The sequence below is a fragment of the Lissotriton vulgaris genome, chromosome 1_1, assembly GCF_964263255.1.
Source record: "Lissotriton vulgaris chromosome 1_1, aLisVul1.2, whole genome shotgun sequence".
Classification (NCBI taxonomy): domain Eukaryota; kingdom Metazoa; phylum Chordata; class Amphibia; order Caudata; family Salamandridae; genus Lissotriton; species Lissotriton vulgaris.
In genome coordinates, this window is record NC_141685.1 from 209,110,031 (window position 1) to 209,122,963 (window position 12,933).

Below are 12,933 nucleotides of genomic sequence, written 5' to 3' on the forward strand. Positions count from 1 at the left end.
CCATGAAAATTTAAAGGACAGTATTTTATTATCACGGGTTTGGGTGAACAGGAATCACCAGCAGTGCAAATGGAAATTCAGATGAAAATAGGCAGACTTCCCAAGAGAGCATACACTGTTTTCATTGTGCCTATTCCCGAGTACATCATTGGCATTGACATTCTGAAAGGTATGACCCTATATTGAGATGATGGATGCACTCAGTTTGGGTCAAATCAGTACTTCTCGATGGCTGCTGTGAGGGTGAGGCGCTTGAAGATTCCCCCAGTGAAGGTGCCCCAAGCAAATAAAAGTAGTTCACATAAAGCAGTACAGGATTCCAGGGGGGCATGATGAGATTATCGCAACCATACGGGATTTGGTGGAGGCGGGGGTAGTGAGACCAGTAACTACGGCGGGCGTGGAATAACCCTGTGTGGCCTTGCGCAAACCGTATGGGAGCTGGTGCATGACAGTGGATTACTGCGAGCTTAATAAGCATACGCCCCCATTGACAGCTGCGGTCCTAGACACCATCACTTTGCTTGAGAAAATTCAGAAACACAATGGGACATGGTATGTGGCACTTGGTATTGACAATGCTTTTTTCATGATTCTAATTTCCCCTGAGTCCCAGGACCAATTCTTGTTCTCATGGGGTGGTAGGCAGTTCACGTTCACATCTTTGCCCAAGGGGTATTTACATAGTCCCACGATCTGTCACTGGCTGGTGGCAAAGCATTTGGACGAGGTGTCAGTTATTCCTGAAGTACAACTTTGTCATTACATCGATGATGTGTTGATTCAAGGAGAGACCCAAGAACAGGATAAGGTTCAACTAGACAGAATTTTAGAGCACTTGCAAAGCAAATGGTGGGTGATTAACCCTGAGAAGGTGCAGGGACCCTCCTAGAGTGTGAAGTTTTTAGGCATTCAGGGGCAATAGGGTCATAGAGAGGTGCTGCCACAAGTAAGGCAAAAGGTCAAAGAGTTTGCAGTGCCGCGAAACAGGAAGGTTGCACAGCATTTCGTTAGATTGTTTGGTTTTTGGAGACAGCACATTCCCCATTTGAGTCAGATTTTGGCCCCTCTGTACAAGGTTACACGGAAGAAGCATGAGTTTGAGTGGGGGAAGGCCCAACAACAGGCGTTTGAGTCAGCGAAGGAGGCTATACAGCGTGCCTTGGATTTATGGCCCATACGAGAGGGGATCAATATGCAACCAGGAGCCTGTGGCAAAAGCAGGGGAGACAGAAGGTGCCCCTAGGGTTTTGGACAAAAACATTACCTGATGCTGGAGAGCGGTACACTCCTTTCGAGAAGCAGTTGTTGGCATGTTATTGGGATCTAGTGGATACCGAGCAGTTGACCCTGGGGCACAATGTGTTGTTGAGACCTGAGATACCTATCATGCAGTGGGTGATGAACTCACCCAAGACACACAGGATTGGGCATGCACAGGAGGCTAGCATCATAAAGTGAAAGTGGTACATAAAAGACAGAGCACAAGTTGGTCCTAAAGGTACCGCAGTGCTGCATGAGCAAGTGGCGCAGACTCCCGTAGCAGGTGAAGAAATGTTGCAAGATGTACCCAAAGTGCGAGAGTCCCCCGTGAAATGGGGTGAGCCATTTTCAGAGTTGACCGCGGAGGACAAGAAGCATGTGTGGTTTATAGATGGCTCAGCCAGATATGTGGGGACCAAGAGACATTGGAAGGCAGTGTCATACAATCCTGTGACCAAAAAGCTGCTGTCGACTACCGGAGAGGGAAAAAGTAGTCAGTTTGCAGAATTGTATGCAGTTTACCAGGCATTAAAGCAAGAGTTCCCTGGTACATGTCACATTTATACCGATTCATGGTCTACGGCCAATGGGCTAGCCACTTGGCTTCCCACATGGCATGCTCACAATTGGATGATTCACAACAGGGAGGTTTGGGGAAAGGAGTTGTGGCAGGAAATTTGGGAATTGTTGTCCCAGAGTACAGTCACAGTTTATCATGTTGATGCTCATTGCCCGACTGTCTCATTAGAGCGTTGGTGCAATTCCTTTGCAGACCAAGAGGCAAAGATTCATGAAGCTGAGGTGGCGATGCACGATTGGTTGGCATGGCTAAATGGGCGCATCAGAAAAGTTGACATTTGGGCGAGCGAGCCACCAGCAGGTGGGCTGAAAGTAGAGGGATGTATATTCCTCTAGATTTGATTGAGACTGTGATCATTCACTGTCCTGTTTGCCAGCATACTCAGCACAGACCAGTTCCACAGATAGTGAGAGGACAGCTAGGCAGAGGGAAGTTGCCAGGGCAAATATGGCAAATTGATCTCATCGGACCGATGCCAATGAGTCGAGGATGTCAGTATGCATGCACGGTGGTGGATACCTATCTAGCTACCTCATTGCCTTTCCATGCAAGAGAGCAACCCAGTCTAACACCATGAAAACTTTGAATGTGTTGATTATGTATTACGGTATTCCATTGCAGGTTCAAAGTGACAATGGGTCACACTTTAAAGGAAAGATGGTGCAAGATTTTTGTGTGCAGCATAACATTGAGTGGATCTATCACATACCCTATTACCCACTTGCAGCGGGTTTGATTGAGAGAATGAATGGTTTGCTGAAAGAGCAGTTGAAAAAATTGTCTGATGGGTCATTGAAGAGGTGGAGGGATCACTTGCCTGATGCATTGCAAATTTTGAACAACTGACCCCTTGCCAATGCAGAGACTCCTTTGATGCGCATGTTGACCCCAGCTTTGCAGATTAAGCCCAATGTGGCCACAAACGCGATTCTGTATTGGGAGACAGCTCCCGGAGCTTTAGCTCCATATCGTGCCACACCAGAGGCTGTCGGTCTTGATTTACATGCCTTGAAACTCTATTGATTGCAACCACGAGACATTACCTTGATTAAGACAGGAATTGGAGTTCAAATTCCCTCAGAGCATTTCCGATTAATCGCTCCTCGATCTGGGCTGGCCCTTAAAGCCATCCAGGTGTTGGGAGGGGTGCTCGATGCCGATTGCCAGGGGGAGATCAAAGTTATTCTATTGAACAGTGGAGACAATAATCTGATTGTGTAACCTTGTGACCGAGTTGCCCAAATGATCATCATGCCGGTTTATTGAGGAAATGTCATGAAGGGGACGGCCCCAGCCCTTCTAACTGTGCGAGGAAAGGGCGGGTTTGGATCTACTGACAAGAACCCAGGGGCAAAATTGTGGGTGGAGTCCCATAACAAACCTTCTGAACCTGCAGAATTAATCGCTAAGAGCAAGGATAATGTCCTAGTCATCATGAGACCCGGACAGGAAAAGTGGGAAAATGTACCTGCTGAAATTTTTTATTTGCGAGAGTGATTATACCAGTTTGTTTTCTGTTTCTAGATCACAGTATGGCTTGCTGCTGCGACGCTTGCGCTGTGTGGCCAGTGTTTGGGCGTGTCCGGAGGGGTCCGGGAGGGCCGGGGGATGCCGAAGGGGCTCAACCGCCCGAGTCGGATGACAGCATTGTTGCAGCAACCAGATGAAATCTGTACCTACTTGGCCGGGAATGTGCTGAACACTTCCCACTTCTGTATGAGAAATCTTCAGAGTACAGCTGATATGATATCCACTTGTCTTGTCGCCGTACCTACCCCTGCACAAGTGCTTCTGCACATCTTCAACCGAATTAACTTCGATGGGGTAGTGGAGGAAATTGATGTTTGTACACATCTGAGTCTTTATGAGTACTGTTGCTTCTGCCCGGGAGGTTACAGATAGCCTCTGGAGGAACATGACCAGTATTGTTACCTAGAACATCTCTACTGGATACGTTTGCTATCAACTAACTTGTGACCCTGCCAAAATTGGCAAGTGTGGCCAATTAAAATTAGAGAAAAGCAAACAGTTTACCGCTGATCAACAAACATTATGTCAGTCACGACATGACAATTTTTGTAGTAATGTTACCAATTATATGGTCTGTAATCACACAGTATTAGACGCTAGCCCTGTTAACCATGTGAAATTACTTAAGCGATGGTTGTTCTCGCGTGGCAATATTTCATACACTTACATACCAGCCAACATTACTGGAGGATATTGTGACTTATCAAGATTAAGTCTTATGCTTTTTCCCATGCATTCTGTCATACGTCTTCGATCTTCTAGAGCCGCTGTTCATTTACCTGAGGATTGTGACTCCAATATTGATTTGCTTTCTAGAACAGAGTATACTAGTTTGGGAACTTCTATTGTAGGAGTGCCAGGACTGTCCGTTTATAATGCAAGAACTATTGCTAAGCTTGTCTGTTTAATTGTGAAGAATCTCAATCATACTTCTGCTGCTTTAGCTGAATTATTATTAGATGTTCAAGGAACAAGAAAAGCTGTTTTGCAGAATAGGGCAGCTGTGGACTATTTGTTGCTAAAACACAACCACAGTTGCAAGGAATTTGATGGGCTCTGTTGCTTCAATTTATCTGATCATTCTACGTCTATCCATGCGCATATTAATGCCTTAAAAGATTTAGTGAAAGGGGTTACCCAAGTCGTTGACCAAGGATGGTGGGAGTGGTTGTTTGGGTGGCTATCTAATTTTGGACAGCTTCGTTATATCTTGGGTGTGATTATAGTGATTATTTGCGTTTTCATCTCAATATGTTGTTGTATTCAATGCATTCCCAATCTTCTCATCCTTCTTTGTCCCAGACCCATGGTATTTAGGCCAATGGGGTATGATGGGTGAATCGAAGGTCAATGTACTGCATTTGCCATTTTACACGTGCTAAATTACATGCTGGCCTTGATTCCAAGTGATGCTCTGATCTTCCTTTTTGTTGCATCGCACTTCCATTTTGTGCTGCTTTGCCCTGTAGTTACACTTCAGCAGTAACATGAACATGTTTTTCACGCAAACCAGTACAAGCTGGTGCGAGTCATCCCGTGAGGTTATTTTGTACCTTCAGCTTGTTTTTGTGCATTCTATGCTTATCTCTAGGAAAGGGGGAGGATGAGCTGTGCAAGGCTCTCCAAGGCCGGAGATAGGGAAAGGAATGTCTTTTGCCTTGGCGCACCCAGACAGAATCGGGCCAGTCTGTATGGGTGGATCTGATGCAGAGATGGGGCCAGCACCTATGGCCTGCTAGAGGCTTCTCGAACGTGTTGATTTAACTATAAAAAGCGGTGTCTGTGGGGTGGAGATCAGGACCTCAGTCTTGGAGTGGACGCACTCGCAGAACGACTTTGGTGCCCAGAGATACTTCCTGTGCCCCAGTCTCTACAGGGTTCCCGACTTGGTGTTTTTGGTGCTTGGCCAGGGATGTTGAAGTCTTCGGTGCAGATGCATCTGGTGAGGTGCTTTGTACATTAACTGTTTATATACCTGTATTCACAGTTTCATATGTATATATATATAGTGTGGTGTATTCATTGTTTACTGCCTTTCACTCTGCGGCTAAGAATTCACTAGCTTCCGTGAATTATTACCCTTGTCTACAATATTAATAAAGCTCATTTTACCCCTAGAGGAGTGTTGGAGTTTCTGTATGAGTAAGTGGTGGGCGTAAGTTTAGATTACGCAGGTGGGCGAGGCAATACACAGGGCTGCTACTCCTCGAAGCTAAGAGAAATCATCCTCCAGGAGTCTGGCAAATTGTCTGCTGACATTCACACACTGGGGAGGTCGAAGGAGTTGTTGAAAGTCAGGGCATCGCACATGGAGGCTGTGCTCCACCGCCCCATAAAGGTTGAGCAAACGAACGTCATGAAGGCCAAACCAAGTCGCTCACCAGGCAAGCGTCCACAGGGCAAGGGTAAAGAATGCGGGTATTGCAGAGGCATGTCCCACCGCAAGCAGGACTGCCCAGCAAAGGAAAAAGGTGTACAGCCGGTGGCAGAATAAACCCCTTTGCGGCCATATGCAGATCATCGAAGCCACAGAAAGAAACGGCCCAACCAGTAGGCAAATTGCCTGACAGTGGAGATATGGATGACAACACAGGAGACTACCCAGTCAACTATGTGCTTGCAGTGCACCACCAGCCGAGAAAACAGCGCACACTTCCGAAATGCCGTATACGGATTCACAACCAAGAAGTGCGGGCCAACCATAGACACCGGTGCTTCAATAGAGCTGATGGCCGCCAACATGTACAGAAATCTCAGTCAACGCCCACAGCTACGAGAGGCCAAAAATCTGTATGAAAAGGAGTTTTATTAAGCGCGACTGCTGCCCTAGGGCGTCCAAGCACTGACAAAAAAGGATAGTGCCTCATGATACAACAGCTTAAGAATTAGTCTTGTTTAATAAAGAGGAAGGTTTTGAGCTGCTTGCGGAAAGATGACAGATTAAGATTAGATCTTAAATGAAGAGGGAGTGAGTTCTACAGCTTGGCGGCGTTGAAGGTAAAATACCTGCCTCCTGCTCTTGATCTCCTAATCCGAGGAGCTACAGCTAGGAATGCATGGGCAGAGCGAAGTTGTTTGCTGGGGTAGTAAGGGGAAAGCAAAGGGTGATTAATCTTGGGGCTAGTTTTCCAAAAGGCTTGGTGGGAGATGCACTAGGCTTTAAATTTGATTCTCTCCCTAACAGGGAGCCAGTGCAAAGTCCTCATCCCGGATTCTACTGACGCTCTTCGTGGGAGCTGAAGCAGCGTGCGTGCAGCACAATTCTGAATCCGCTGGAGATTTTTCAGAACGTATTAAGGCGCCCCTAAGTACAAGGCATTACTAAAATCTAGTCGGGATTGGATTAAACCTTGTATCACAATTTGCTTGGCTTCAAAGGGTAGGAGCGTAAGGATTTTTTTCAGCATCCTGATGATTCCAAAGCAAGTCGCGGATATCTTGGTTGCTTGGGTGTTAAGGGTCAAGGATTTATCCAGCCAGACCCCGAGGCTTTTTATGTTATCTTTCGGGATGGGCGGCGTACCCAAGCTGATGGGCCATAAGAGGTCGATGGTAGACAGCGCTGGGGGGCTGAGTAGCATAAGCTCGGTTTTGTCACCGTTAAGCTTACGAGACGATGCAGTCATCCAACTTTTGACCTCTTCCATGCAGGTCGTCAAGTTGATTCGCGTCGATTCACAGTTCTGTTGTGCGAGAGAGACCACCAGCTGAGTGTCATCCGCATATGTGATGATCTTGATACCATATGGGCGGACGATCTCAGCCAGTGGTCTCATATACACATTGAATAGCGTAGGGCTCAGTGACGAGCCCTGCGGTACCCCACAATCCAGAGGTTTACTTGAGGAGAAAAAGTCTCTGTCAAAGACTTGGAATGTCCTTTCGCTCAAAAAGGATTTAAGCCAAGCCAAAGCGTCCCTTGATACTCCAAGATTGAGGAGTCGACACAGCAGAGTTTTATGGCTTACCGTGTCAAATGCAGCACTTAGGTCGAGGAGGATGACTGCCACTGATCCCCCTCGATCCAAGATCTGCCTGGTTTCCTCTGTCACGGACAGCAAGGCTGTTTCCGTCCCATGTTTGGGATGAAATCCCATCTGTGTGGCATCAAGTAGATGGTTACTCTCGAGAAACATTGTTAGATGAGAGTTAATGTGTTTCTCCAGGATTTTGCTCACCCAGGGTAACAGGGAGATGGGGCGGTAGTTGTTAAAATTAGTGGGGTCAAGGTTAGGCTTTTTCAGAAGTGCTCGCACTTGTTTCCAAGTTGGTGGGACACTACCTGTTGTTAGAGAGATGTTAAGAAGCTCCAGCAGAGTGGGGAGAATGACTTGGCTGGCTGTAACCATAGTGCATGGAGGGGCAGGGTCACATGGGGAACCTGACTTTACTTGTTGTATCAAAGGTTCCAATGTTTCTAGGTCTAGCAGGGGAAAATGATCTAAGGTTATTCGGGAGGAGTGATCAGCTTCCGTGGGGAGAAGGGGTACATTGGTGGGGGGCTCCAAAACTGTGGCTGCAAATGAAGAATAGATTTTATTAATTTTCTGATAGAAGAATTCCGCTAGATCATTGCAACGGGAGAGTGGATTATCATTGGGAACCATAGGTGGGGGAAGCTTGGTAAGACTTTTGACAATTTGGAAAATCTCTCTCGGTTTTGATCTGGCCGTCATGATTTTACCACTGTAGTAGGTAGATTGTGTCGATTTTATTTCTAATTTGTAGGCTCTAATAGCCTTCCTGTACATGACTTTATCTATGGTGGCATATCCCAGGCGCCACTTTCTTTCAAGCTTCCTACAATGTCGCTTTTTCGCTCTAAGCTCCTCCGAGTACCATGGAGCTGTTTCTCGTGGCCTTTTTAAGCTGATTATTCTAGAGGGGAGTATAGAGTCAAGCGACTTCCGAATCCAGTTATCCAATTCCCTAATATCTAATGAGGGATTCTGGGAAAATGAGGGTCTGGAGGCTGCCAAGGAGCTAGTCCACTGTTCTAGTGGGAGCCTAGACCAGTTTCTCATCTTTCGCGGAATGGGGTGCAAAAAACGGGCCTGTGTATCGACCAGATAAGAGGAATTAAGAAGTGCACGGTCCATGGAAGGTGAGTGATGGAGCCTGCCTTGAGATCTACACAGTTGCTGAATACAGTGTCCAGCAAATTCCTGGCTGAACTGCAGCCAAACTCGCTATCAGCTCTTTGACCATGTTATCTGAGCTATTGTCAAAGTGAATGTTAAGGTCCCCCAGCAACGTGAAATTAGAGGGAGAAGTAGCTAATTCTGCTACAAGGGAGGGTAGTGCAGTGTGAAATTGGTTCAATGGACCTGGAGGGCGATAAATAAGGATCCCTGAGAAACAGTCGTTGGAGGAGAATTTAATAGAAAAAGACAGACTTTCACAGTCAGGAATGGTGTCCAGGGTGCAGTGGCACGAGTATTGAGCTTTATAAATAATTGCAAGTCCCCCGCCTTTCCCATGAGCGCAGTCCCTGCCTGCAATTTGGTAACCAGGGAGGAGTGCTTGCACTAAATCAGGTTCGGAGTCAGAAGTTAACCATGTTTCGGTTAAAAAGACTGCATCGGGAGTGAGTTCATCCTACAACAATGAGATTTCCATGCTATGCTTCGGCAGAGACCTGCAGTTTAAAAGAAACATTGTAAAATTCTGTAGGTCAATTTTCTGCTGAGCAGTAATGAGCCTCGCATTACAATGTGGCCAGATAGTAGGTAAATCCAGGGGATAATAGGGGTGACAACAGCTTGCTTTCGCGGGGGTCTTAGATTATGAAGGAAGCCTGAGCTGTAATGCTTCCCCAAGACCGTAGGAGGACCAGGGGTTGTGGCCCCTGGCCCCGGCCGGTCGCAGACGGGCGCAGACAGGCTTGCCTTAGGCGCGTCCACTGCGCGGACGGCGAGGGGTGCTCATCATATGGTGGAGAAGAGGGAGGGACCGAACAACTTTACCGTCAACCCAGCTCTACCCCCAATATGGCGGCAGCGTTTTTCCCGGTACCAGCGCCTATTCGGCTGAGGGGGAAGTGTGTGGCAAGGAGGAGAGGATTGTGCAAATGAGCAGTTTTAAATCACAGCAACAAATACACATGATAACATTTAAAAAGTTTTTCCAATTTAAAAGCTTTAAAAATAATTTTCGGGCGCAGCTAGTCTCCCGGCTTCCGCCTCAGGAGTTTTCTATCCAATTCTGATAGGCGCGCGGGGTGGGCGATGCTTAAGTAGTCCTGTTAGGGTCGGGAAGTCTTAACAGCTATACCGTCAACCCAGCTCTACCCCCAATATGGCGGCGGCACTTTCCCGGTCCCAGCGCCTATTAGGCTGAGTGGGAAGAGTGTGGCAAGGAGGTGAGGATTGTGCAAATGAGCAGTTTTAAATCACAGCAACAAAGACACATAATAACATTTAAATAGTTTTCAAATTTAAAAGTTTTAAAAATAATTTTTGTGCGCAGCTAGTCTCCCGGCTTCCACCTCAGGAGTTTCTATCCAATTCTGATAGGCGTGCGGGGTGGGAGATGCTTAAGTAGTCCTGTTAGGTTCGGGAAGTCCCAACAGCTATACCGTCAACCCAGCTGTACCCCCAATATGGCGGCGGCGTTTTTCCCGGTCCCAGCGACTATTCGGCTGAGGGGGAAGTGTGTGGCAAGGAGGTGAGGATTGTGCAAATGAGCAGTTTTAAATCACAGCAACAAATACACATAATAACATTTAAAAAGTTTTCACAATTTAAAAGTTTTAAAAATAAATTTCCTGCGCAGCTAGTCTCCCGGCTTCCACCTCAGGAGTTTCTATCCAATTCTGATAGGCGCGCGGGGTGGGAGATGCTTAAGTAGTCCTGTTAGGTTCGGGAAGTCCCAACAGCTATACCGTCAACCCAGCTCTACCCCCAATATGGCGGCGGCGTTTTTCCCGGTCCCAGCGACTATTCGGCTGAGGGGGAAGTGTGTGGCAATGAGGTGAGGATTGTGCAAATGAGCAGTTTTAAATCACAGCAACAAATACACATGATAACATTTAAAAAGTTTTTCCAATTTAAAAGCTTTAAAAATAATTTTCGGGCGCAGCTAGTCTCCCAGCTTCCACCTCAGGAGTTTCTATCCAATTCTGATAGGCGCGCGGGGTGGGAGATGCTTAAGTAGTCCTGTTAGGTTCGGGAAGTCCCAACAGCTATACCGTCAACCCAGCTCTACCCCCAATATGGCGGCGGCGTTTTTCCCGGTCCCAGCGACTATTCGGCTGAGGGGGAAGTGTGTGGCAAGCAGGTGAGGATTGTGCAAATGAGCAGTTTTAAATCACAGCAACAAATACACGTAATAACATTTAAAACGTTTTCACAATTTAAAAGCTTTAAAAATAATTTTTGTGCGCAGCTAGTCTCCCGGCTTCCGCCTCAGGAGGTTTCTATCCAATTCTATCCTGCATGTTTGCGTATAGGCAAAACGCGCCCATCTAACTGTTGGGGTGTTTCAAAACCGAACTTAGACATCAAGGCTTAAGCATGCCCACCACAGTGTACGTGACAGAAGAAGGGAGCGGCATGCTAGTCAGTGGCTATGCAGCAGAAGAACTGCAACTAATTTCCTTTGCCCTCGCCGTCCAAGAAGAAGACTTGACGACCATCATGGAAGAATTCCAGTGACACGGGGTTTTTTAGAAAATAGGACTAACAGGGCGCGCTGCCTGGGTTCATACGTTACAAAGTGTGTGAGAAGCAAAACAGTAGTTCATGTAGTGCGTGAAGAGCAGACGGCAAAACACCCTTAACCGTCCAAACAAGTCAAAAGACAAAACATTTGTACATAGCCAGGCTCTCGCAACTACATTTATGTATGTTCCAACAAGGTACAATGACCAAAGTCAAAAGGAAGCGCAGAAGCAGGTTCTTTGATGTAAGTCTTCTTGTCACAGCAAGATGTTTATTTTCTCCAGACTTGAAATAATACAAACGCCGACACGTGTTTCGTCGTGTGCGGTTGAGTCACACGACTCATCAGGGCTTCCACTCCGATTCCAATATGTGGATGGAGTAAGTCTGGACCTCTGAAAGCTCTGTATCGAGCAATGGGTTTACTAGGAGATTATGCAACAGTAGATGCTGTGTGGCATAATGTTCGGTTGCAGTATAAGGATAATAGTTGTCTTATCCCACTGGTAATTTTCTTATGTAGAAATAGCACTGCTATTTGCTTTGTAGTAAAGCGGAAAGCCGGGAGGGGATTCTTTATGGCGCCAAAAAGGAAGGAAACGGGTACGTGTCCTCCGCAGTGGTGTGCCACTGCAGGCAATCCCTCCTCTGTAGTTTCCCGACGACCGCCGGGAAACTACAGAGGAGGGATTGCCTGCAGGACCATCATGGAAGAGTTTGACAATGTCTTCCAAGGAATAGGGTGCCTAAAAGGAAAAGAGGTCTCTCTCCATATCGACCAATCAGTTCAACAAGTGGCGCTGAGCCACAGACGCATAGCGTTCCACCTAAGGCAGAAAGTCGCAGAGAAACTGGAGGCGCTTGAACGGCAAGGAATTATAGAGAAGGTCAGTGGGCCCACTCCCTGGTGACACCAATCATAGTGGCCAGAAAGCCAAAGCAGCCAGGCCAAGGGCGCATCTGTGAAGATATGCGCCTTCCAAACATGGCCATAAAGAGGAAACATTACAAAACTCCCACCATAGATGACAGCATCGTGAGCTAAGTGGTGCTGTCTGGTTCTCGAAAATTGACTTACGCTTTAAGGACCACCAACTGCCTCTACATCCCGATTCCAGATACATCACCACCTTCTCTACCCAAGTTGGCCTGAGAAAACACAAGAGGCTGAACTTTCTGATTTCGAGCGCCGCCAAGGTGTTTCAGAACACCATTAGAGAAGTCCTGAGTAGGCTCTCAGGAGTCCTAAACGTCAGCGATGACATGTTGGTCAATGCTACGTCCCTGGAAGGTCACCATAAAAGGTTCCGCGATGTGTTTCAAAGGATCCAAGATGCCGGCCTTACCTTGCACAGCAAGAAGTGCCAATTCCTGCAAAAGAAAATCAGTTTCTTTGGGTACACATTCTCAGATAAGGGAGTAGTCCCGAACCGGACAAAATCTGAGACATTCAAGATGCCCTGGCTCCCACCAACATATCTGAGATGCGGAGTTTCCTGGGACTGGTTAACTTCTGTGGCCGCTTCATCCCGGACCTGACCAATGTCAGAAAGCCACTCCGAGAACTGACGTAAACGGCCACTTCCTGGCAGTGGGGGCCTGACCAAGAACAAGCCTTCAGGGACACCAAAGCAGCCCTCTGGGCAGACACCTCGCTGTCTTATTTTAACCCAGCACGGCCCACCAACATCGCTGTGGAGGCCAGCCCCTATGGCTCAGGTGTGTGCTCACTTAACATCAATGCAATGAAGAATGGGCCCCGGTGGCCTATGCAAGCTGGTGCCTGATGGAAACCAAACAGCGCTACTTGCAGATTGAAAGGGAGGCGATCGCCATCCATTGGGCCTGTCGGCACTTTCACATCGACGTATATGGCCACCCGTTCACAGTTTCCACAAA

At 47.2% G+C, this 12,933-nt stretch overlaps 1 pseudogene; it reads left to right on the forward strand.

The window, feature by feature from the left end:
* Nucleotides 1–1,554: 1,554 nt before the first annotated feature.
* LOC147740892 (uncharacterized) lies at nucleotides 1,555–4,488 on the forward strand (annotated as a pseudogene).
* Nucleotides 4,489–12,933: the final 8,445 nt, after the last annotated feature.